General features: G+C 40.7%; 1 long non-coding RNA gene across 1 annotated transcript in view; it reads right to left on the bottom strand.

Moving 5' to 3' along the window:
- Window positions 1-26836, bottom strand: part of LOC308621026 — a 65518-nt gene that overhangs the window by 3477 nt on the left and 35205 nt on the right. Inside the window, exon 2 of the long non-coding RNA XR_014016374.1 lies at window positions 5347-5416. This is a non-coding gene — a long non-coding RNA (uncharacterized lncRNA). The remainder of the gene's footprint in view (window positions 1-5346; window positions 5417-26836) is intronic.

Here is a 26836-nt window from a genome sequence, read left to right on the forward strand (position 1 = left end):
TTTGTTTTTCTTCTGATTCACCAGACTCTTAGGAACCCTTTGAGGCCAGTCTCTGGCTTCTGAAGGATGCTGACCACTTGCCATTCAGATCTTTCTAAGCTGGCTTCTCAGGGAAGGAGACACTACCTCCTACTATTACTTTATATTTCCTCATTCAAATAACAGAAGTGAATATCCCCATGACCTCAAAGGCCTGTTTTAAGATCACTGGGGCTTGAGAACGCTTAGGAAGAAAAGTTTAAGACTTTTCACTGTTGCTCTTTTTATTGTATACTCTTTGCTCACATTTTATTTCACTGTGTGAAACAAACAAAATGAATGCTTTGCCCCCTCTCTTCCAGAAAGATAGAGAGACCCTTTTAGAGATTTCTCATTTAGAGGAAAATGAATCTAAAAGTGGGGGCAGCCTCCTTTTTTCCCCTTATTCCCTCAGCATTTCCTCTGGAACATCACTGGTACAAAATGCAAACTTCAAGGAGAACCATCTCTGAGGTCTCTGTTTTGAAATATCAAGCACTAGCAACACTTCCCTGATGAAACCACAAGGGTTTTGATCAACATGCTGACTGGTGTATAGATCTTCTAAAATCAGTAGGGGGATTTCCCTGGCGGTCCAGTGGTAAAGAATCCATCTTGCAATGCAGGGGACACGGGTTCGATCCCTGGTCAGGGAACTAACATCCCACATGCCACAGAGCAACTAAACCCACCTGCCACAACTACTGAGCTCGCGCGTCTCAGCTAGAGCCCACATGCTGCAAACTACAGAGCCCACGTGCTCTGGAACCCACACATCCTGGAGCCTGCGTGCCACACTAGGGAAGAGAAAACCCACTGCCACAACTAGAGAGAAGCCCGCGCACCACAACGAAGAGCCCACACGCTACAACGAAAGATCCTGCATGCCTCAACAAAGATCCCGTGTGCCGCAACTAAGACCCGGCACAGCCAAAATAAAAATAAAAATAAAATAAATAAATAATAAATAAATCTTAAAAAAAAAAATCAGTAGGGTTGGACGTTAGGGAGGAGGCTGCCCCACTGAGCACATTAGCATTCTTTCTCTTACCAAGAATAAATGCATTTGTGTACTATTCGAGTTGGTCCCCCATTAGGATCAGCGCGAAGCTCTCTGAGGGAAAGCTTGGGGGAAATTGTTCAAAGGAAATCCCGCCCTAATTCTAACCCACTGCAGAGAATCCATCACTTTGTGACACCTTTCCTCTCGGCCTCATAAAGTAGGGCTGCTTGTCAGTAATTCACTTATTCATTCAGCAACTGTTTATTGAACATCTACTCTGTGTCTGGTCCTCTGCCATGTGTGGGAATACGGAAATTAGTCTGGAAGAGATCCCCATGGCCAAGAACTCACTCTCTGGGTAGGATAATGTGACTACATACAAAGAACTCTAAGGCATAGTTTAGAAAATCCACTGTGCCACGAATCCAGGGGTGCAAACAAAATATCGTAGGAGTCCAGAAAAAACAGAGATTAGTTCAATTTTCAAGAGTAGGGAGGAGAAAGGATAGGATCAGGAGAATTGTGCCTTAAAAGCTAAAGCTGGATGTGTCCTTGCAGAGATTGGTTGGGGGAGGAAAAGAGCTTCCAGGTGGAGGAACAGGCAGAGCTCAAAAGTGTGGGACCCAAGGGAACATTCAGGAACTAGAGACATTGCATTGTGCATCTAATTTTCAAACAGGAATGAACTCTGAGAGATAGGGACCTTCCTCACCCATAGCCTCAGCAGTTAGCAGTCTTGTTTGGAGCCACCTTCCTGCTCCTGGTTAGATCCCCAAAATGCTGACCTATTTCCAAAGTACACAAAGCTCCACCAGGAGTTCTGGGAAGTCCAACTGGCTTGGACCATCATGAGACTTGGTCCTTGCCCTAGCAGGGCTCACAGACCTGCTTCTTCATCCTCTTCTCTCCCAGTACATAGTGATAACATCCTTTTTACTATATGAAAATTATTTACAGATATTATTTAGCCTACCTACATATGTAATTCCAAAAAAGCAATGATGCTCTTCAGTAATATAAAGGAGAAATAAAGGAAAATAATTTATAATAAAACAGCATGTATTTCAATATGTAAATACTTAAAAGAAGCTTACACTAGCAGTTATAGGAGGTCAGAAGTTTTCATCTACATACAGAATTATTGTAAATGCAATCACTATAAAAGCAGAACAACGTAGCTATATCTTGTGGAGACTCAAGTACCACAAGCAGTGTTGCCATCAGTGGATGCATTTTCTGAAATGGTAAAAAAACTCTTGGTCAAAGGCCATGCTAAACAAAGTATAACTGTCCTTTATTTTTTAACAATGGTTGTTGCATTCCTGGGAAATTCTCCGTATGTTAAACTGTGTAAAGATTACTTGGTGTCTATATGTAAAACAGTTAGGTTTGAACCTTGGATAATTATAAACAGTTGCTAACCTTGAATGTCCAGTGGAACATCATAAAATTTTGTGAACTGTGGCGTAATTATTCATTGCCTGGACTGTCCTGTGCATTGCCCCTGTGCAGTAAATGAAAATAGTCCTCTCCAATTAATGTGATCACTGGTCCCCACCCAAACATTTCCAAAATGCCTCCTAGCGGCAATGCCACCCCATTGAGAACCACTGGTTTAGAGCTTACTGGAGGAGGGAAGATTCACACCCCAAAAAACAATCATATCTGGGCTTCCCTGGTGGCGCAGTGGTTGAGAATCTGCCTGCCAGTGCAGGAGACACAGGTTCGAGCTCTGGTCCGGGAAGATCCCACATGCCGCGGAGCAACTAAGCCCGTATGCCACAACTACTAAGCCTGCACTCTAGAGCCCGCGAGCCACAACTACTGAGCCTGCACGTCTAGAGCCCGTGCTTTGCAACAAGAGAAGCCACTGCAATGAGAAGCCCGTGCGCCACAACTACTGAGCCTGTGCTCTACAGCCTGCGCGCCTAGAGCCCATGCTCTGCAACAAGAGAAGCTACCGCAATGAGAAGCCCGTGCACCACAACGAAGAGTAGCCCCCGCTCACCACAACTAGAGGAAAGCCCGCACGCAGCAACAAAGACCCAACGTAGCCAAAAATAAATAAATAAATAAATTTATATATTTTTAAAAAGACAATTATATCATAAGTAGTCATTTATTAAATGTCAAATCAGTCATGCAGAATAGACATCAAGTACTATTCAAAAAAGGGCAAGAAAACTGGGGTTTCAACTCATCAGGAAATTCTTCACAACTAAGCATGGTTTAAGAAAAAGTATAGACTCTCTGCATCAGACTCTGGGGCGAGAATTCCAACTTTGACATTTACTCCCTGCATGAATTTGGGTAAGCACTTTAACTTCGCCAAGCCTCCTTTTGCCCACCTGTAGAATGGGAATAATGACACCTACTTTGAAAAGTAAGTAGAAAGGATTAAATGAGGTTATGTATGTAAAGTATCTGGGAGAATACCTGGTTCATGGCAAATGTTCAACAAAGAGTAGCTGTTACTGGTATAAAGGAAGAATAACTTCAGTTGGCCTCTGAAAGATGGCAGGGGTGGGGGAGGCACAGTGTGACCAAAGCCTGGAGGCAGAAATATCTACGGTGGGTTTTGCAGTAGATAGTTCAGTGAGTCTGGCAAAGAGGGTGAGAGTGGGAGGCATGATCAGCAAAGTGGGCAACTTGAAGAGGGTGCAGCCTTGAATGCATGGCTAAGGAGGCTAGCATTTATTCTTTTATTTTAAAATTAATTAATTAATTTATTTGTCTGCGTTGGGTCTTCGTTGCTGTGCGTGGGCTTTCTCTAGTTGCAGAGAGTGCGGGCTAATCTTCACTGCAGTGCGTGGGCTTCTCTTGTTGCGGAGCACAGGCTCTAGGCAAGCGGGCTTCAGTAGTTGCAACGCATGGGCTCAGTAGTTGTGGCTCGTGGGCTCTAGAGCACAGGCTTAGTAGTTGTGGTGCACACACTTAGTTACTCAGCGGCATGTGGGCTCTTCCTGGACCAGGGCTTAAATCCGTGTCCCCAGCATTAGCAGGCAGATTCTTAACCACTGCGCCACCAGGGAAGCCCCTAGCATCTATTCTTGTTGGCTAAGAAGACAATGAATGTGGAGCAGTCCTAGACACAACCTAGGTTAGAACCGAGTGCAGCCGAGCCCAGCAAGAGCTACAGTCCTCACTGCTCTAAAGAGCTGTGTTCTGCACCACGTGCTTCTCACACTGCTCTACACCTCAGCTGAAGTGAACTGAGGGGGGCCTTGGCCTGGAGAGCAGCCTGTCCGGTAAGCTGTGACTTATGCTTAAAAAACTTGTTAGCCAAACTGAACTGTGCCAATCCATATTCTTCTTTTCGGAACAAGAACAAGACAGTAGCTGCTAGAGCTGAGCAGAAAGGTCTTGAGGTAGACCTGGGGCTGTGGTGTCTGCTTGGGACCGTAGGTACCCTGAGGCTAGGAGGATGCCGCCTGATAGAGAGCAAGGAACCTGGATCATACATGGACAGAAGCAGCAACATTATTATGAGAAATAAGAGAGAGACTGAGAGAGCAGCTACCAGAGGCACTGGTGTTTTTCTGGTTCCAGATTCAGTTTCTGTACATCCTTTCAAAAACCCCCCTTTCCTTAAAGTTAGTTGAATGGGTTTATGACTTCCAGTTACCCAGACTTCTCTACACGCAGTGGTGTTTACCTCTTCTGGGATTTCTTGGATAAAGTGATTTCAAGCCTTCAGAAAGTCTTATGCATATTAATATCTCAATTTTGGAAACAGCCTAGTAGTGGAGGGGATATGCCAAGTTATCATCTATGACACTCTAAGAAAGACGAAGAATAGATTCTGATTGAAGAATGTGATAATAAGCGTTATGCTTTTTTTTTTTTTTTTTGCCGCGCCTCACGGCATGTGGGATCTTAGTTCCCCGACCAGGGATCGAACCCATGCCCCCCGTATTGGAAGTGCGGAGTCTTAATGACTGGACCGCCAGGGAAGGCCAAATAAGCTTTATGCTTAATGTCCCCTCTCTCAATAAACTTTCTACTAAAATTATCAAAGAAAATCAACTATTATAGGGGAAAAATCCAATTTATCACTGGAAGCTAGGGAAACTCACATGCCAGCAATTTTAAGAAATTTCCGCAGATTTTAACACAAGCAGTACCATTTGTCTGGAGGGAGCACCAATATGCCGTGAGTTGTCAATGGAAGAAACCCCAGTGGAACCCAAACAGCAATCTCTACCTTGCAGCATTTCTTGGGGGAAATTAGTGCAGGAAATCAAATTTCAAGCTTCCTAAAGCCTCTAGAAGGGCAGAATGTTATAACACAAAAGGAATGGGAATCTCGTTGCAACAGACCATACCTGACATGGATGGATGGTTGGTCAAAACACACAAAGGACCTGCCAAAGGTAGATCCTAGCAAGAGCAGTCCTGCAAGTTAGAGAAGAGAATGGGTGAGGTTAATTCAGCTATACCCAAGGAAGAAACATCTTACACACAAAAGTCAGTAGCCCTGCTTAGACACTGCTGGTGTGGCTACTTCCTTCTACCCCAGGAGATGAAGTGATTTCTCTGATCAGTGAGTGACGGAGACTGTGGGTTGCCCCTCATACCCATTCTCCTCCTCTTTCTAAGTAGTGAAATGTTTAGTGGGGCACATGACTGCTTAGAATAAAATGTTCATTTCCCAGCCTGCCTAGCAGGTAGGATTCAGTCCTGGCCAATGGAATGTAAGTGGAAGTATCATGTGGTAGCTTCCATAAACTTCCTTTAGTTTCTTCTTTCCCCTTTCCTCCATCCCGCTATCTGGAATGTGGGTGTGATGGCTGGAACTCTATCTTGAACCATGGGCAGAGGAAACACACCCTTATGATGGCAAAACTAGAAGGAGCCTGAGTCCCTCAGGACTTGCAGAGAGCTGCCTTACCAACCCTAGATTGATTGTCTTCAGATCTTTACATATGACACAAACAAATCTCTCTCTCATTTAAAATACTGTTATTTCATATCTCGGATACAGTCCAACCTAATTCTAACCGAGCTAAAAAGCAACACTACGGTAAATCTGAAGTGTGTACTTTCCCTTTCATCTGAATTTAACGCGGTATATAAAGGTCACACATAATCAATCACAGAAACCTCAATACTGGACAAATAGAGGCTTCACACTGTAAGGATGAGCAAAAGGAAAGCATTCTCTGGATACACAGCAATATTAAGCAATTCCAAAGAAAGGGCCAATATGAGGTAAGAGAAGGTATAAAGACCTAAAAACAAAAGAGAACTATAGAAACGTCTCCAATTTGTACTGTCAATAAGCTCAAGAAGCTATTGCATCTATAAAACAGGATCAAATTAGCAACAAAAGGGGAAAAAAACCTACACAGAGGAAAGCCTTCTTAAACAAGGAAAGTACAACTAATGAATTTTAGAATATAGTGAAGGCAATAAACAGCAGACTGAGTACTGCAGGGGTCTGGGTATGCCTGGTTACTTCCCTGGCACATTCCAAGCTTTCACTATTCTTCCTCAAGGTTACAACACAATCCATCCTCCTCTTTCCAACATCTGACTTAACCTATTTCACCAAGAATATTAAGCATATTAGGTATGAAACCCCTCGAACTTTTCTCTATATACCTACAGCTCATCTCCATGTGCCTGCACTCTCACCAAACCACCCTCTCATCTAACAGGAAGATGGATCTTTTCCCATTCTTAGGCCAATCTCTATCCCTGATCGCTTCCTCTTCTGATTTCTCTAAGATCAGGACCTTGTTCTTCCTCTCTCCCCTATATTATTACCCTCTCACTCTTTGCCAGACCCTCCTGTGCAGATTACAAATATGTTCAAATCACCCATCTTTATAAAAGTCCTTCAATTATTCATCCTCTACTAGTACTACATGACTAGCACCTCCTGTGCGGCATGGTCCTCAAAACAACAGATAGCACTCACTACCTCTATCTTCTCACCTCCCAAGCACTCACTTTTAAATAAGCTGCTTAGATAAGTTGTTAAATGAGTTGGTTTTCCTTGTTATGATATACGTTAGTTATAGGAAGTTTGAAAAATGTAAAAAAAACATCCATAGATCTGTGACTTAGTAACAACTGAGTGAATCTTTTGGAGATTTTTCTATCCATCTAGTCTATCTGTATTCATTGAAATATAAAATTGAATCTGACTCTAATTATAATTTCATAGGCTTTTGCTCACTTTATAGAATATTTTGCGATTTTTCTATATCAAATTTTCTTTAAAAATACATTCATTTAAACAAAAACTTGCACGTGAATGTTCATAGCAGCACTAGTCACAATAGCCAGAAGGTGTAAACAACCCAAATATTCTTCAACTGATGAATGGATAAACAAAATGTGTTATACCCATACAAGAAATATTATTCAGTCATAAAAAGGAGTGAAATAGTGTCTATGCTATAGCATAGACAAATCTTGAAAATGTTAAGTGAAAGAAGCCATACACAAAAGGCCACATATTATATGATTCTATATATATGAAATGTCCACAAATAGGTAAATTCATAGAGATAGAAAGTAGATTAATGGTTGCCAGGGGCTGGAGGAGGGGCAATGAGGAGTAAGGGCTTAATGGGTGGGGTTTTTTGCGGGAGTGATAAAAATATTCTGGAATTAGATAAGGATGATGGTGGCAAAACACTGCAAGTGTACTAAATGCCATTATTGTACGTACACTTTAGAATGGTTAAAATGGTTCCCCTTAGGAACAGATAAGTGACACAAATACCAAATTAAATCATTAATGATTCATTCATATGGTATGATTCATTAATACATACATATGAAAATTGGACATGGAGAAGGAAGTTTTAAGATGGAAAGGCAGAGGGAATTCCCTGGCAGTCCAGTGGTTAGGACTCTGCTCTTTCACTACCCACTACCGAGGACCTGGGTTCAATCCTGGTCAGGGAACTAAGATCCTGCAAGTAGCATGGCGCAGCCAAACATAAAATAAAATAAAGCGAGGAGGCAGAGAACAGCGGGAAAAAGAACCTCCTTGTAGTCACCCACAGTGAGTGCATTTTGGCACCTGCATGGCAGGTTACCAAAGAAATGGATGGAAAAAGGAAGAGAGGTTGGAGCAGAGGAAGACTTTGGTTTACTTCTCTATATTCATAGTACAAGTCCCACAAGTGGCTTGGAGAAGATGGTAGGGAAAGTACAAGACACCAACATGAACTGTAAACTACTGAGGAGTCCATCACTGTCTTTTTCATTCATTATTGTACTTCCCAAGGCTAGCACAATGTCAGTTACATAGTAGGTGCTCAATAAACTTTTTACATTAAAGAAATAAATGGAAATTTCATGGTTTCCTAGTCATAATATTTGCTTGTAAAAAACAGAAACTTTGTCAAATTAACTAAGTTTAGTACGAGGATAAAGAGGAATTTCCCACAAACCAACTACAGAATGTACAGCAAGGTCTCATGAGAACAATTATCCATTCTTTTCCTCTACCTGGAGCCCTGTGGATCTCTCACCTTGACTCCTTTGTCCATATCTAACCTACTCTTCTCTTCCTCTTTATGGATTAGTTTCCTCTGCTAAGCCTTTAGTTTCTATTCTCCCAAAATTCTACCTGCTTGAGGCTTTGGGTAGCCATGTTGAGTACCCTACATGCCTATAGCTCGGATGACCAACACTGCCAACTGACTCAATCTCTACCTAAATTTCAACTTCCAGGACAGAGACTCTAATTAGCTAAGCTTGATCCAGGTGTCTACATCAGAAAAGTGGCTGTGACCAGGCTGGAATCATGCAGTTCTTTGGGCTCCCTCTTCTAGGCTGTGAATAAGACAGGTTTTCTAAGATGGATCATTGTTTGCAGAGGAAATGGTGATGCTATGACTTGGGTAAGAACAGAGTTAAGGGAATTGCTTTCCACCCTCTGAAGCTTTGGGCGACAGTCCACGGTCCTATGAAAATGTATTTAGGATATAAAATGGCCATATAAATACCATGAGCACGATGCTCCAATGATCCATCTGCTTTCCAAGCCACTAGTTCAAAAGACAGAGATCAAGCTATAAAGCTAATCCCTTAGTCATGACACATACTGTGTCATTCCCTATGCTTCTAATAATTAGCATCTCCTCTCTGCTTCCCATGGGCACTCTCAGACTATTAGGGTCCATAGTCAGCCAATGATCAAAATCAGAGTCCTTCCCTGACAGAGAAGTGCAAATAGCAATCACCTTTCTTTTCTTTTTAATTGAAGTATAATTGACCTATAACACTATGTTAGTTCCTGGTGAACAACCTAGAGATTTGGTATTTCTATACATGACAAAATGATCACCGTAAGTCTAATTACTATCTGTCACCACACAAGTTATCATAATATTATTGATTGTATTCCCCAAGCTGTGCATTCATTCCTGTGACTTACTTGTTTTGTAACTGCAAGTTTGTACCTCTTAATCTCCCTCAACTATTTCACTCATCCCCTCACCCCCTCCCTTCTGGCAACCACCTGTTTGTTCTCGGTATCTATGAGTCTGTTTCTGTGGTATCACATTTGTCATTTGTTTTGTTTCTTAGATTCCATATATAAGTGAAATCATATGGTATTTGTCTTTCTCTGACTTATTTCACTTAGCATAATACCCTCTAGATCCATCCATATTGTTGCAAATGGTAACATTTCTTTTCTTTTCTTTTCTTTTTTTTTTTTTGCAATCCCCCTTCTGAAATTTCCAGGACTCCAACCTTCTAGCAACAGGCATAGAAGCACATAGGAACCAATGTGTTAATTTGGATTAATCAGCTATGTTGAGGCAGGAAAGAAAACAGTAGCTTTCTTCAGAGTCCACTTGGGGCTGATGGTCCGGAAGGGTCTTCAGACTCTTCAAGGGTCCCCTAGTGGCCTGAGGGGACAAAGCTACCTCCCAAGCCCCATCCTGTTCTTGAGGAGCAGGTCACAATGGAAGATAATTTTTTTTTTTTTAAAACCATTTGGGCCGCATGCAAAAGTTTAACACATATTGGGCTTCCCTGGTGGCGCAGTGGTTGAGAGTCCGCCTGCCGATGCAGGGGACACGGGTTTGTGCCCCGGTCTGGGAAGATCCCACATACCGCGGAACGGCTGGGCCCGTGAGCCATGGCCGCTGAGCCTGCGCGTCCGGAGCCTGTGCTCTGCAGCAGGAGAGGCCACAGCAGTGAGAGGCCCGCGTACCGCAAAAAAAAAAAAAAAAAAAAAAAAAGTTTAACACATATCAAGTTACAAAGTTAGACCTAGAAAAAATAACCTACATATAGTATATTTTAATATTTGCTTGTACATATTGTTATAACAACAGTTGATCAAAATCCAAGTTGAATAGTTAAGAAAAACACTTGTATTTCCTTCATTCTGGTATTCTGCACTATATTCTAATTAGTGTGACGATAGAACCCTCAAAAACCATCACGTGTACTAAATTTTTTATTTATTATTGAAAGCCCCTAATGCCAAGTTTATATCGTATTAGTTTCCAAAATGTCTATAATCTATTGCTTCGTGTCTAAAAACCCTAGGTAGTCTGGGTAGAGTTTGGTCCTGGAAAAAAAGATAAATTCCAGTTCTTGCCTCAAAATACTTTTTTTTTTTTTTAATTCTTTTTTAAATCTTTAAAGGTCCAGACTGTTGGTTAACTTGAGAGAGCACCGGGGTTGATTGACAGTATCTGTCAGAGGCAATGAACTCCACTCCAATGTTGCCTTTATGCTGGTGTGTCAAGTTGTTCAACTGTGACCCTTCCATCTGTTCCAGCTAATCTGAAAGTCATTTAGACTGGCTTCCCCATTCATTTGAAACACAGCACATTCTCCTGTTAACACACATATGCAAAGTTGTCTGCTGTCAGCAACCTATGGGTTTTTTTTTGAAAAGTCTCACTTACAACATCTGTATAAACATTTACACAACAGAAAATCCATTTATTGCCTATTACTGCCTCCCTAACTTAATTTTTTCAGACATTTCTAAGTATAGGGTCATTCTGAATAGACATTTAGTGGTTTACCTCCCCAAATTAATTTTTAAGCAGGAATGGTCACTTAACTTTGACATTTCCAAAAAAGCATTCTGTGTTATATGTTAAGAATTCATGATCTTATTTTCAAGGATTCAGTTACAGTTGAAAATCTTTTTTTTTTTTTTAAGCAAGTTTAAGAGGAAGTAGTCAAGTTCATCAGATCTACTAAATCAGAATCCCTGGGGTGGGGCTCTGGGAATGTGTACATTCAAAAAGTCCTCCAAACGATTTTGAGAATCAACCAGGTTCAAAAACAACTGGTCTGATTTACTCATACTTTACTAAGATGCCTGGTAATGCATGATTCTGCTTTCTTATTTGCATGACTCATACAATTCTAATAAATAAATTACTTAGCTAAAGGTAAAAAAACAAGTATAATAAAATAAACAGGAAAGCTTATTTGAGTGATTTACAAGGGTGTTTCCTTGCATTATGTGTAAATTGAAACTGCATTTGGATGTAACACAATAGGAAAACTCATACTAAATGAATTAAGAACTCCTTTGGTCCAGAACTTTAAAAAAATTGCTTTGCTTTATTTTAACCTGGTTCCTTCTCTGTACTCTGTCCAGATTCACATTGTATTTCTCAGGTCTGACCTCAACCCTGACATTGAATCTCTGTGTGACCTTGAGTGAGTTACTTCTCCTGAGACTTAGTTTATATGAGGGAATCAGAGAAAATGATTTCTAAAGTCCCTTCTAGCTCTGACAGTGTCTGCGCACCTAAAACAAGTTCTAGACAGCCTCTTCTCCTGATAAAATCACCTCCAGCCTAGAACGTTATCTCCAACCAGACACAATTAGAGGGCCACAAAGGTACAAATTTATCAGGATATTTTAGGAAAGTATTTCTGAGGTTCAGGAGCTTAAGGGACTACCCTTTGTGAAATGTTCCTAGAATTTAAAATTTCAGCCCTAGCTCCAAAAGATTTTTTTCACTGATCTATTCACAAAATGTTGCCACTCTCTTTCTTGAAGTTATATCCAAACTTCAAAGTTTCTTTTCGTTACATTTGTTGTGTTTGTGCTTCCATATCTGCATCTCCTCTTCATTTTTGTCTCTAACCCTCTTGGCATGGTTGAAAGAACATACAAGACTTCCAATGAGTTATGTGATTTTTTTTTTTTTTTTTCTCCTCGGTACGCGGGCCTCTCACCGTTGTGGCCTCTCCCGTTGCGGAGCACAGGCTCCGGATGCACAGGCTCAGCGGCCATGGCTCACGGGCCCAGCCACTCCGCAGCACGTGGGATCCTCCTGGACCGGGGCACGAACCCGTGTCCCCTGCATCGGCAGGCGGACTCTCAACCACTGTGCCACCAGGAAAGCCCAGTTATGTGATTTTGAACAAACCATTTAATCTCCTCAAGTTTTTGGTTTTTTTCATCTGTAAGATAGAAATAATATGAGTACAAAAGAAAACAAGTCTTAAGTACAAAAGAAGATAAGTGAGAGATAAGCACTTTCTAAACTGTAACTTGGTATACAGGTGTCATTATTATTATCTTTATTACAGTTATTACTACTGCTGCTGCTGCTCAGAAGTTGGTCATCCTCTGCATCACTACTGTGAGTAAACTACCACCTAATAAATTTGTTTTGGGACACCTACGGAGAAAAATGGAAGGGAGTTGCAAACACGTGTACCAAAAGCTCTTAAATTTTTGGTACAATAATTTGACTTCCAAGAATGTATCAAATTATATATCCTATTTTTGCATAAAGACGTTCATCAAAGCGTATCTGCAATAGCCCATATTAAAACCAATTCAATGTCCGTGAGTAAATTATTATCTAGCCATCATTGAAATGCTACATAGCCATTCAAAATGGTGTGTTGGAAAAATATTTAATGACTTAGGAAATGCTCAAACTACGTAGTAAGGAGTAAAAATAAAGCACGACGCAAACTTGCATTTAAGTATAATTGCAATTTTATGGCAAAATATATTATCTAAATATATAGTAAAGAAAAAAGGCATTGAAGTATTTACAGTGACTGTCAACAATAGGGGTAAAATGTCTGTTTTCTATTTATCTCTGTGTTTTGCAAATTTTCTTTTTAAAATGTTTTTTTTTTAATTGCAGCACTCCCTTCCCAAATTTCAAATCACATATTCAATCATCCAACAAAACATACTGAGAGGGCTTCCCTGGTGGCGCAGTGGTTGAGAGTCCGCCTGCCGATGCAGGGGACACGGGTTCGTGCCCCTATCCCGGAAGATCCCACATGCCGCGGAGCGGCTGGGCCCGCGAGCCATGGCCGCGGAGCCTGTGTGTCCGGAGCCTGTGCTCCGCAACGGGAGAGGCCACAGCAGTGAGAGGCCCGCGTACAGCAAAAAAAAAAAAAAAAAAAAAAAAAAAAAAAAAAAAAAAAAAAAAAAACATACTGAGAATCTCCTGTGCATCTTTACCCTCTGCTGGACATGGTGGAGACATGAAGGTGTGAAGCATGATCATAGGCTTCTAGGACCCTACAGTCTAGAAGGAAAAATTGTTCCTTATACAAAGCAAGGCAGTAATGACAAAAGGATCCTTAGAACAGTATAAATAAGCTGCCATAGAAGTTAAGAGAGGAAGTTTCTCTGAGGATGTAACAGATAAGCTGTTTATTAAATCCCACAAGAATTAGTGTTGAGGTAATAAGCAGTTGGCAGAAATACTTTAATATGATTAGAATTTGCACATGCTATACCTTCTCATCAGGAAATAGAAAGTTTTTTAGTTTAGCTTTTATTTACTGGAATGTTCTTGTCAAATTAGGCCCCAACCTGGTGAGCCCCATATTTGTCAAAAAAAAAAAAAAAGATAAAATTAAATGCATCAGCAATCCATTCTTAGGAGGTGAAATACCCAAGAAAGAATCTGAAGAGTCTTCAAATAGCACAAGGTCACCAAAATCATATGAGGGCACCAGGATTCTTCTAGCTACTCCCACTTGGTCCCCTAAACTCAGGAGTACAACTCCAAATGCAAATAGGCAGGTGTCAATGTGAAGAAGAAAAGAACACTTTCCATCTAGAGCCCAAAATTCTCTACCTAAGGAAGAAAATAAAAATAGTCGGAGTCTATGATGCTGGACCCCACAGTAGAAATACAAATGAAATTGTCTACAGAGCTATCTCATCTTCCACTTTCAACGGCACCATTCTCTATTTGTGAATAGGTTAGAGTTAGAATATTCCATTTAGATGAGTACTTTATGTCTAAAGCATGATTGGTCGTGAACTTCAACTGCTTACAGTGGCCAGGCAGGCCATATAGATGTGTGAACTGGACAGATATAAGACACTGATGCACTGATGTGGTGATGCCATGCTAAACTGGAGAGTACATGTCTCACCTAATAGCATACTATTTAAAATATTAAAAGCACCATCCCAACCCAATATTTCCCATCTGTAAGCCGAATCTGCCTCTCTATCCTGTAGCCAGTTTGTGCCCTGCAGAGAATGGCCCACAGAAAAGCGTATTCATCAGCCCATTATTCATGGTTCCAGATAAGGGCCATTGGTTTCCCAACCACTTCTAGTTCCCGTTCCTGGAAATGATTCCTTCTCAATGAGGAATCTAGAATAAAGAGAAGCTGAGAGTTGGCCCTGTGCGACCAAAGAGTCAAACAGAGCATGAGCTTTAACAAGAGGAATGTAAATGGTGAGGGAAATCATAGTGAAGCCAGCAAGGAATTGAATCAGGAGTTACTGGTGCCCCCCGAACATGAGAGAAGCACACCAGTGGTTCTCACTGGGGACCATTTTGCCCCCAGGGGCCATTTGGCAATGTCTGGAGATATTTGGGTTGTCACAACCTTGGGTGGGCATGGGGGGTGGCATGCCACTGGCATCTAGTGGGTAGAAGTCAGGGATGCTGCTAAACATCCTACAATGCCTAAGGACAGTCCCACACAACAAAGAATGTCAAGTGTGAGATATGAAGTGAGGGAGCTATTTAAATTGAGTGGTTAGGAAAGAGATCTTTGGAGATGACATGTGTGGTGAAATCTGATTGATCCAGAGGAACAGTCTTCCCCAGGAAAATCTGAGGGCAAAGTGGGCCAATCAGGGAAAATAGCAGAAGCAAAGGTACTAAGGTAGGAATGAGCATGGTGTAGTATCTTTCTCCACAACCTCACCAATACTTCTTATCTTTTGTCTTTTTGATAATAGTCATCCTAACAGGTGCAAGGTTTATGGTTTTGATTTGCATTTCCCTAATAATTAGTGATATTGAGCACCTTTTCACATACTTGTTGAGTATTTGCATATCTTCTTTGAAGAAATGTCTATTTAGGCCCTATGCCCATTTTTTTTTTTTCTTTTTGCGGTATGCGGGCCTCTCACTGTTGTGGCCTCTCCCGTTGCGGAGCACAGGCTCCGGATGCGCAGGCCCAGCGGCCATGGCTCACGGGCCCAGCCGCTCCGCGGCATATGGGATCCTCCCAGACCGGGGCACGAACCCGTATCCCCTGCATCGGCAGGCGGACTCTCAACCACTGCGCCACCAGGGAGGCCCTATGCCCATTTTTTAATTGAGCTGTTTGCTTTTTGCTATTGAGTCGTATGAGTTCCTTTGTATGTTAACCCCTTATCACATATATGGTTTGCAAATATATTCTCCCATTCTGTACATAGCCTTTTCATTTTGTTGATTGCTTCTATAGTTCCACCTGTTTATTTTTGCTTTTGTTGCCTAGGCTTTTGGTGTCATACCCAAAAACATCATTGTCAAGACTGATTTCAAGGAGCTTTTTCTTTGTTTTGTTCTAGTAGTTTTATGGTTTCAGGTTAATACATTTTATTTTAAGTCTTTAATCCATTTCAAGTTAATTTTTGTGTGTGGTGTAAGATAAGGGTCCAATTTCATTCTTTTGTTTATGGATTGTTAGGATGCAAGGATGATTCAACATATGCAAATCAACAAATGTGATACATCACATTAGCAGAATAAAGGATAAAAATCATGTGACCATCTCAATTGATGCAGAAAAAGCATTTGAAAAATTCAACACCTTTCCATGATGAAAACTCTCAACAAATTAGGTATAGAAGGAATGTTCCTCAACATAATAAAGGCCAAATATGACAAATTCACAGCTAACATCATAATCAACGGTGAAAAGCTGAAAGCTTTTCTTTTCTTTTCTTTTAGCTTTTCTTCTAAGATCAGGAACAAGACAAGGTATCCACTGTTTCACTTCCATTCAGCATAGCACTGGAATTTTGTAATGTATTTAAATGTTGAATCACCATGTTGTACACTTGAAACTAACATAGTATTGTATGTCAACTACATTAAAAAAAAGAAAAAAAAAACCCCATAATACTGGAAGTTCTAGCTAGAGCAATTAGGCAAGAAAAAGAAATAAAAGCCATCCAAATTGGAAAGGAAGCAGTTAAATTATCTTTGTTTGACATGATCTTACATATAGAAATGCCTAAAGACTCACTAAAAGTTCCTTAGAACAAATAAATGAACTCAGTAAAGTTGCAGGATACAAAATGAACATATAAAAATTAGTTGTGTTTCTATATACTAAGAACAAACTAACCAAAAAAGAAATTTTTTAAAATCCCACTTACAATTGCATCAAAAAAATAAAATATTTAGGAATTAATTTAACCAAGGAGGTAAAAGATCTGTACACTGAAAACTCTAAGACTTTGATGAAAGAAACTGAAGAAGACACAAATAAATGGAAAGATCTTGTATTCACGGATTAGAAGAAGTAGCATTGTTAAAATGTCCATACTACCCAGAGTGACCTACAGATTCACTGCAACCCCTGTCAAAATTCCAATGGCATTTTTCCAGAAATGGAAAAAAAAATCCTGAAATCCATATGGAACCACAGAAGATCCCAAATGGCCAAAGCGATCTTGAGAAAGAACAAAGCTAGAGGCATCATACTTCCTAATTTCAAACTATATTACAAAGCTAAAGTAATCAACCAGTAATGGGATTAGCACAGCAACAGACACAAAGACTATGGAACAGAATACAGAGCCCAGAAATAAACCCATGCATAAATGGTCAACTAACATTTGACAAGGGCACCAAGAATACTCAATGGGGAAAGGATAGTCTCTTCAATAAATGGTGTTGGGAAAACTGGGGTATGGCCTTAAAGGCCAGGGAGGGGCTCTGTCTCAAGCTCATCACACCCATCTACTCACTCATACATTGAATTCCTTAGCCTGAGCCAGAGTCTGATATTCCAGAATGAAAGACTTTATATTTATTATGCCTCTGAAAGGGTCAACACAGAGGTCTTTCATTCTCCCACTGAGAAGCATGATAGACAAGTACACCTCTGCCAGCAAACACGGTTTGATGAGTTGGGGAAGGAAAGAGAAGACGGAGCTGCTAAAACTGCAGCAAACATCCCAAATTGATACCTTTTCACCTGTTGCCCCAGAGCCAGCACAGTAAGGGCTCTGTCACTACTGGTAGAACTGGGCAGAATTGCATTGGGTTGGCTCGCAATGATAATTACATGTCCTAGAGTTCCTGGGACAGCCCTGGCTTATGCCTGTTGTCCTAGCACAATTATTCATAGCATCCCCTTTCACTCTCACAATTGTCCCAGGGTGGATAATACATTATGTGCTCAGAAGCTCTAGGGTCCATTGGCCATAGGAGCAGGGCAGTCCCAGGGAACGTTAAGGGTGGTATCTGGATGAATTTCAGCCTCTCTCCACCTAGACTCTGCCTAGGGGGCAATGAGCCAGCCAGAACAACAGATGAGTAGTCAGCCAGGCAGAGGAAAGATTCTACTCACTATTTGCCACCAGGTCCCCAGTACAGCCATAGGGGATATTTATGGCTTTGTCTTTCATTCATTCCCACACCTTCTGGGAAAGCTCCCTGAGTGTGCTTAGGAAACCCCACTCCCCTCACTATTAAGCCAGGGGGCCTCAGGGACAAACGGGGGACCCAGGCTGATCAATCACAGCATTTCAAATCCTTCGTCACAGGGGTTGGTTCAGGGAGAGACATGTGACCTAAGCCTGGCCATTTAGAGTTCAACCCTGGATTGCCCATGTCAGAAAACCTGTCTCTGCTACAGGATACCTGACAACCTTGAAAATCAATTCCAGGATATTTTGGAAACTGGTTGAACTGCTGAGAAGTTAAGGGAAAGCCCGGTGTCCTTAGCAACTATCTTTCCACTATGAGAGGAAAGTCTACCTAAGAATGGAACTGACACAGAGGAAAGGCAGAACAGATAGAGCACTGAAGAGAAAAAGCTAAATCCTAAGGACAGTGTTTATTATTATTATTTTTGGCCACCGCTATGCAGGGAAGTTCCCCGACCAGGGATTGAACCCACACCTTCGGCAGTGAAAGCGTGGAATCCTAACCACTGGGACCACCAGGGAATTCCCCTAAGGACATTGTTTAAGTACCTGTATCCAATGAGGCCCAAAGCTAGTATTTCCCTAAATTTTTAAGTTAGGGATGTTAAACTACTAATTTCCTTTTTTTAAATTGAGTTTAAGTTGGATTTCTATCCCTCGAAAAATAACGAGAACATATTTGCATAACTGAAGGCAGATCTTGTGTCCCCAGGGACAGTCCTCCTCATATGCCATGGGTCCAGATCTCTACCGTAGTGCTCCTACTCCTTTGGGGGTCTCCCAGAATACATTCCCACCCTACAATTATAAGCATTACCGTAACAGCCAGAAGATATTAAGCATTTACTATTAGCCAGGCAACGTGCTAAGCTCTTTACAGGCCTCATCCCATTTAATCCTCACAACAACTATCTGGGATGGGTACTATTATTGTCTCCATTTTACAGATGAGAAAACTAAGGCTTTGAAGATTAAATAACTTCTTAGGGTGATGTAGATATTAAGTGATAGGTCTGCACTCGTATCTTGATCTAATTGAATTCATCTCTATTCACTACTACATAATACTGCTTTTATGGCCTGGGACACAGGATCTTACATTACACATAGGAACTTGGGTAATAACTCTACACCATATTGCATTTGTACAGATGGCTATACAACACCAACACAATATCTGTAAGAAAACACATTTCTGTTGTTTTAAGCCACCAAATTTGCAGTAGTTTGTTTCAGCAGCCACAGGAAACTAATGCAACTGCTGAGTCGTTTTGGATCCTAATTCCCTAAACCAATGAATAAATTATATCTCCCAACCTTAAGCCCCCAGCAATGTAAAAGATACCATATCTTGATCTTGATCATGCCCTCTACATATATACTCATGTAACTGCTAAAATGTAGATCAGACACAGGACCATCTATTATATTGTCGGAATGGGACTCTGGTTTCAAAATAGGAATTACCAGACAAAAGGGGCTTCTTGGTTTAGTAAAGAAGTTTGGGAACTACTGGATTGAAAACATTTGTAAAAGTTTCTCTACTACAGGACTTCTCAGAGCCTTGAATATGCTGGTGGACATTGTGAATCTCCAAGGAGGGATGTGATCTTCAGTGTTCACCAAGCTTATTTGATTAGAATCATTCCACCCCTGGGAAAGCACTTATAAGGACAAGTGTTACAAAGACCACTGTTAGGAGAAAAATATATCTGGCCCAACCAACTCACTGTACTGATAACACAAGTTCAGAGCAGTTGTGAAGGGAGGAGGGTTCTCTAAAGACAACTTCATTGAAAGGAAACATTTTCTGCAGTGAGTTAACAGCTTATAGAATGCAGCAATGAGATATGAGGAAAGGTGGACTTTTCCTACCTTTTGTAATTGGCATTGACCCTGAAGGTCCTTAGTCCTCCCCCAGAAGCTTAAGGGGCTTAGATCAAGGGCAGATTTTGAAATTGAATGTATTCAGATTAAGCAAAACCTTCAGTGAGAGGATTTACTCCCCACAAGCTGTTGCCAAATTGGGGCTGTCCAGGCCAGGCCCATTTTCCTGAGCTGCAATCGACTGGTTCCCTAGTTGCTGGCAGCATCCAGGCAGCCAGTTTCCTGGGACATTAAACATTCAGAGCTTCATCAGACTCCTGGATCCTTCTCTATTTCTCCAGTATTTTTAGACAGGTTTTGGGTAGGCTGCAAATTTTCTAACAATTATCCAAGGAGATGATCCTGGGGAAAGTAGCCAGAGATTCAGAGTCTAGAAAAATGCACCTGTCTTATCAGTTAGCATTTGACAAATCACAATGAGATTGTCCCTGGCAAGGAGGATATTTTGCCATGATAATCATCTAGAAGACACAAGGCAGCTGGGAGCCCAGGATTATAAGTAGTTGTTTATTTGGGGATTTTTCTTTTAATGCCATATTCCCCTGGTTTGCTGGATGCTACTTTTATTCCTCAAGTCTGAAAAATTACCACTCATTTTGAGAGTCCTGAATGTGGCAGACATAATAGTTGCCGAGTGGATTTTCTACTTCCGGGGATGTAACATTATCCACCTTCTATTTCAAACGTGCTCTGCCTTTAAGACTGAACTTCTCTAAGCATTTAGAAGGCCTCAAGTTTTTCCCTTTTGTGTCTATATTTTTAAAATAGCTTCTATTGCTTTTTTTCTTATAAAAATAATACACATTTGTTTTAGAAATGTTGGAAGTATGAGAAAAGCATAAGAAAAGAAAAGAAAAATCTTCTGTGTTCTCACCACTGAGAGATAAAGGTTATTAACATTTTTGGCTCTAAGTCCTTTTAGAGTCATTTTAAAATACCTTAACAGGATGCTGGTGAGCGTAAAGTTTGAGGTTAGTCCCTCTAATCCCCACAGGATGGAAGGCAGCCTCTGTGGTTCAGCCCTGCATCAAGCACAAAGAGAATCAATCACCTATCACTTACTGAGCTACCATTTCAAAAAAATCATAGTTTGTCAGACTGGATGGGGTCTGAGAGCCCCACTGAATAGGTAAGAAAACTGAGCACCAGAGAGTAACTAACTTCCCCATAATGCCTGACATCTCAGAGGTAGAGCAGGGACCAAGAAAATCTTCTGATTCTCATTTTAGTGTTTTTTTTCTCACTATACCAGCTGTGTCACTAGAGAAAGAATTATAAAATTCAATTTGAGTAAGAACATTTAGCTATGCCAAAACTCAAAGCATGAGGAATTTTTATGTACTAATTATTTGGCATTATGGAGAGAGAAATAATCTCCACATAAATAGTAATTTCCAAAGTACTAAAGGTCAGCTTTTTAAGCACAGAGACTTGCATCTTAATATCAATATTAGCCAATTCCAGTGGAAATTATTCTACCTATGCCTTTTTAAAGACAGGCACATTCACATTCATGACAGCAATATATGGGAAAATGAATGCCTGCACGTGGGCAAGATTGAAACATGACTCTGGGGGCTATACATAAAGATGACAGTTACTGAGTTCCTTTTTCTATAAAGTTAAGTGCCTCATAAACACTGGCTATAGGCCTCAGATTTTTTTAAAAAAGAAAAAAAAAGACAGGCACATTTAACAACACAATCTTTTCTTGATGACTCAAAGTCATGATTATGAGCATCAGTTTTTATTCTATGCTATGACACAGTGAGACCTTCTGGGACTGGTAAACTGTAAAACCTGAATGGCTCCAGACTGCTAAGCTTTCATAGCGTTATGTTTGCTTTATATGGATTTTCTGTCTCCCCCTTCACAATCAAGCTGTCAGCTATTATTTCTTGCTGCTCCCAGTATGTCCGAGATCCTCTCCTCATTTGTTCCCCATCTGCTATGCTGCTTCTAATCTTTTATGAGCTGGAGAAGCGGATATCCACGTGTGTTAGAAGTATTTGTAACATACGAGTAATTAGGCTCTGAGTGAGTACTGAGGGTCTCTCTTAGTCATAAAGTTAGTGAGCAGACTAAGGGACACATATTTTTATTGCTCAGAAGCCTTCTTAAGTTTGTTTTCTCATAAGACTGGCAAATAAATAACACCCAGATAAATGATACAGTACAGTACTTTAAAAATACATATAAACAGGATGAAGAATTCAGAAATCTTTTGCTGATTTTACGCACATCATTCATTCTTTCCTTGGGAAGAGATCCAAATCTCCTAGCAACATAGTGCGTCCTGAGTCTTATTTCCGTCATTTCTTTTAAATTTCTAAAATTTACTTTGCAACATAAAATTGGTCTTTTCTAATGCTAATGGAAACACAGCCAGCCGTGGCATCTCTCATGGGGGCCTGGCAAGTACAGAGGACAGGCTTCACTTTGGGGGCTGTTTCCCAACCCCTCCCCCCCACTGCCTGACTCCCCTCCACCCTCAGCTGCTATCGTCCTCTCAAGTACAAAAGTTGCCTACGTTTTCACTTCTTCACTTGTTGCTTGTGTATTTTTGAAAAGATTAAAATGGTTTTCCCTTAATTCAAACTTTAAAATTCCTTTAAATGATCAATAAGACTGATATTCCTACTGTCTCCCAGTATTTTCTCCCAGATTTAAAATTTCTAAAAATTTTATTGCCAAGAATAAACAAATAACTGAGATGGACTAGTAGGAAACTAATGTCCCAGCTCACATGATGCTGAAATCATTTTGAAAGCTACCATTAGAAATGGTGCTGCGGGAATGGCACAAGCTGTAAAAGCCAAGCTATTTGCAAAATTATGCCAAGAGGAGGAATGACTCAATGCAAGCACCTGCTGCAGAGTGATTATCAAATTATCCACAGAGTAACTATGATCCTGCAAGTTGACTTTCCTTCCCCTCCGCCCACCCCCCCGCCATTCCATGGTCGTTTGTATTTACCAGTAAACACCCACAAAACCACTGCACTCTGCTAAACCAAAAGGCCAAATTAAACGACTCACACTGGAATTAATGAGGGGCTGTAATAAGAACAGCCCAGCCACATCTGAAGGAGACATTAACCATTTGCAAAGGACTTCCACACACATAATCTCACAGCTTGGAATAACTGCCCACTAAGGTGGTTTCCAGGGACAGGTGCCACCGATGGGTTTTCCCAAAGAAAGTGCAAAACTTTAAAATAAAAACCGAAGTTAAAATATACCCTAACCATCCCTTCTACTTCATCCTGCCCCCCTCCACCACCACTTTTCTTTCCAGCTGTCAGTTTTTAAAGTGTATGTTTTAATTTTCCATGGTTGACCACAACCAAAGCTTTTTTAAAGGAGCATGGGATTCTATTCTTCTCTAAAATCTATATGCAGCCATGGATTACCACAGCTGGCCCTGGTAACATGTGCAAAGTCTAACTTACTATCTGAGACTATTTCTAAGGCTATTGTGAGTGACATTAGGCCTGTTTCTGGCAAGAAATCCTCTAGTTGTAATGTATACCATCTTAAATGGTCTTTTTGTGATCAGGGTCTCTCTCTTACACAAATGCAGGGCGTATTTTCCCCGATGGGTGTCCCAAGGAGAGCTTGGGAAGAAATCATCATTATCAAGGCGGTTCACACAGACACACAGACTTGCTTGTTACCGTATTTAAAGAAGTGGCCACAAAGAAATAGTCATTGCACTTACAATAGGAGAAACCTAGTATGCATTTCCAAGGAATCACATTTTGGGGAGAATTACAGAATAATTACACATATGCTTAGATCACGAGCATTCAATGAAGCGGACAGTATTTTGAGGATTTAAGATGTTGGCGTTTTGGTCGTCTCTAAGAAACCGGGATAATTCAGACATTCAAATGCAAAACCACACCATTTGGAGAGTGTAATGCGGTCTGTTCTGGTCACTGTTACAAATTCGGAAAGGATTCCCTGGCTGCAGACATTAGAGGCACTTAATACTTAAATCTGTTTCCAAATGTAAAGCATAGAACAAAAGTGCTGGGCATTAATGAAACGTATCCTAACACTGGTGTGCTGACACATTTCATTAAAGTGTCACTTTGGGAGAGTAAAAAATAATGACAACAGCTTTGCTGTGTGCAACTTGATAAGGTCCTCAGATGAAATATCATTAACTAATAACACATTAAACATCCATTTTAACACTATCAGGGTTTTCATTCAGGTCAGGCTGGAATTAATTTCATGCCTAGATGTTGTCTATAACCAATTACTATAAATGAATCTCTTTTGTAGGTCTAAATACTGATTGTTTATTCATGTTAGTTGTATTCAAACTGCCAGGAAATCAAGTATTCTTGGAAGTTATTGCAATGATCTTAAGAGAAAGATCTTAAAACATCAAATATCTTGTTTACTTGTAAATTAGTTATTTCCTGAAGGGATGTATTGTAAGTATTTTTTAAAATACACACTTTTATCATTTTTGTTGGGTCACTGGCAAAATACTTTTCTACTGCACTATAAAAGTTAAAGTGGTTTTCTAAGCTCAAAAGGGTTTTTCTTTTTTTAATTAAAACAAATTGGATAAAAATAAGAATTCAACAAATGTAGACCAAAACCTCAGCAGTTTATGAATTTGAAAAGATTTCCAATCTAACGTTCCAATTTAAAGCTAAGTAGTTTTCTATTTAGGAAAATTTTCCATGTGTAAATACATGCAATTTGTATTTTCAGTAAATTTTCAAAACATCTTCTTTGAAGATCTTGTGTTCAAAATATCAGAATAACGAGAACTTTGCAACTCTGGTAGCCACCTGGAACTCTTACCGGGCAGATTTAGATAGGATGTTTTCCAACATTTATAGATTTGTTTGATTTTATGCAGAAGAGTCATTCTATAAAACCTAGGGAGGCAAGAAATTCTCCCAAGCTGGGCCTATGCAGCCAAGAATCGAGTTACAAAGTAACACAAAACAAAAGAGATGAAATAGAGAAATTAGTCTAGAGCAAAACAAGAGAAGTGTGCGAGAAACTTGGAGCTGGCAATCTCGTAATGTGAAAGGTTAATCACAAGATTTAAAATCTAATCTTGCTCTCAAAGGCAGCTCATGTAATTGCATACATTGTAAAGGGACATGAGAACAGTGGGAACAGAAATAAAAAACTTAAACAAGTGAGCTTGATATAAACTGTAAATTTAATATGGAGAAAAGTAAAAACTTAGCAAAAACAGGCACAGACCTCAGGAAGCGGTCAGCTGGGGCACTAAGACAATAGAAATGGCTACAAATAACTACTTCTAAAGAAAAGACAACCTTTAATTTTGGATAGATACGTATTCTCATGGGATACTCCCTAAAGACCCTTTAGATTAAATTCCATTCATCTATGTTGCCTAGCAAATATTTATAGGGGACCTATCATGTGCTGATATTGTGGGAATACAAAGATAAATAGGACACAAGAAGAAGAGAGTCATAGCTCCCTAGAGTACAAAGTAGAAAGTATTAAGTGAGAGTTGAGAGGTGGAAGAAATTACTCCAAAAAACGGCTGGCATTTAAATTCTGCCAGGAGGAACGTGCAGCACTTGGCCATATGCAGGTGGGGATGGGAGGGCACAAGCAGAGATAGAAAAGCCTGGAGTATGTGCAGAAGTCAGAGACAACTTCAGGTTGACTGGCAGTGCAGTCGACCGACACAGGAGCAGTGTGGGCATCATGGGATCTGGAGGAATCTGATTGATTTCTATGGAAAGTGGGAAAACAATGGAGCTTCTGGATTCCAAGAACGGTCTGATGTAAGGGTACTGGAGAAGGTTAATCTGTGTGGGGCAGTCTAGAAGAGGAAGAAGAAAACATAATCTCAGCAGAATATATTTCAGGACAGCAAAAATGCAGAGATTTGTGTTCTTGGGCCAGAAAGTACTGAATGCATATTTATGAGTTATGTGTTTCTAAATTTCAAGACAGTCAATTCTTGCTAATTTGGAAAAGCAGTGAAAGGTGTCACTGAGGAACATGTAATTTTTCAAGAAACCGTGGAAGACCCAGTGGGTGTTAGACCAATTTCCCCGTTTTTTCCAGAGAGATCTCTGGGTGTGTGTTGAATGCCAGGGACTGAATGGATTAAAAAAAAAAAAAAAAACACGCCAAGGGTGTATGTAGTTCCCTATCACAGCAGGAATTTGGATACACCTCAGGCCCAAGCATGACATACAACTACCTCATGAGCAGCCCCTGTGTCCAGGAATGTGCTAACCAGGATAAAAATTGTTTCTGTATCAACATCAGGAAGGGGAAGCAGACACACACATTTAGAGGCCCTTGGCAATAAGTGCATCGTGTTAGGGCTTGGGCCATCATTTACTGAAGAGGATAACGTACCGGTGAGTAGAACATTTTGCAGGTTTGTTTTCATAAGGACATTTCTTTACCTGTCATATTTGAATAGCATTTTATATTTTTCAAGATCCTTTTTTTTTTTTTTTTTTTTTTGCGGTACGCGGGCCTCTCACTGTTGTGGCCTCTCCCGTTGCGGAGCACAGGCTCCGGACGCGCAGGCTCAGCGGCCATGGCTCATGGGCCCAGCCGCTCCACGGCATGTGGGATCTTCCCGGACCGGGGCACAAACCCGTGTCCCCTGAATCGGCAGGTGGACTCTCAACCACTGCGCCACCAAGGAAGCCCCAAGATCCTTTTAAATAGATTATTTTATTTCCCCCAATAACCCCATTATTCTCGTTTTACAGAAAGAGTTACAAAGCCCCATCAGGCTGTGCAGCTGTGCTTCAGATCTCACAGCCACTTGGTAGAGGGGTAAGCACCCAGAACCCAGCTCTCTGGATTTCTCCTCCACTTCTTCACCTGGCCTCTTCCTACTTATCATCAGCAAATATTTATCAAGCATCTCTTCTGTAGAAGGCATACTTCTAAGTGTGAGGAAAGCCTCAAGTTTTCTGGAAGTGTTAACACAAGAATCCTAGAAGGATTTTTGGTGCTGAATAAAAACCTAGCTCATCTTCCCTGCATAGCGCCCTCTGG

This window comes from Mesoplodon bidens (assembly GCF_964165515.1).
Source record: "Mesoplodon bidens genome assembly, chromosome: 7".
Taxonomy (NCBI): Eukaryota; Metazoa; Chordata; class Mammalia; order Artiodactyla; family Ziphiidae; genus Mesoplodon; species Mesoplodon bidens.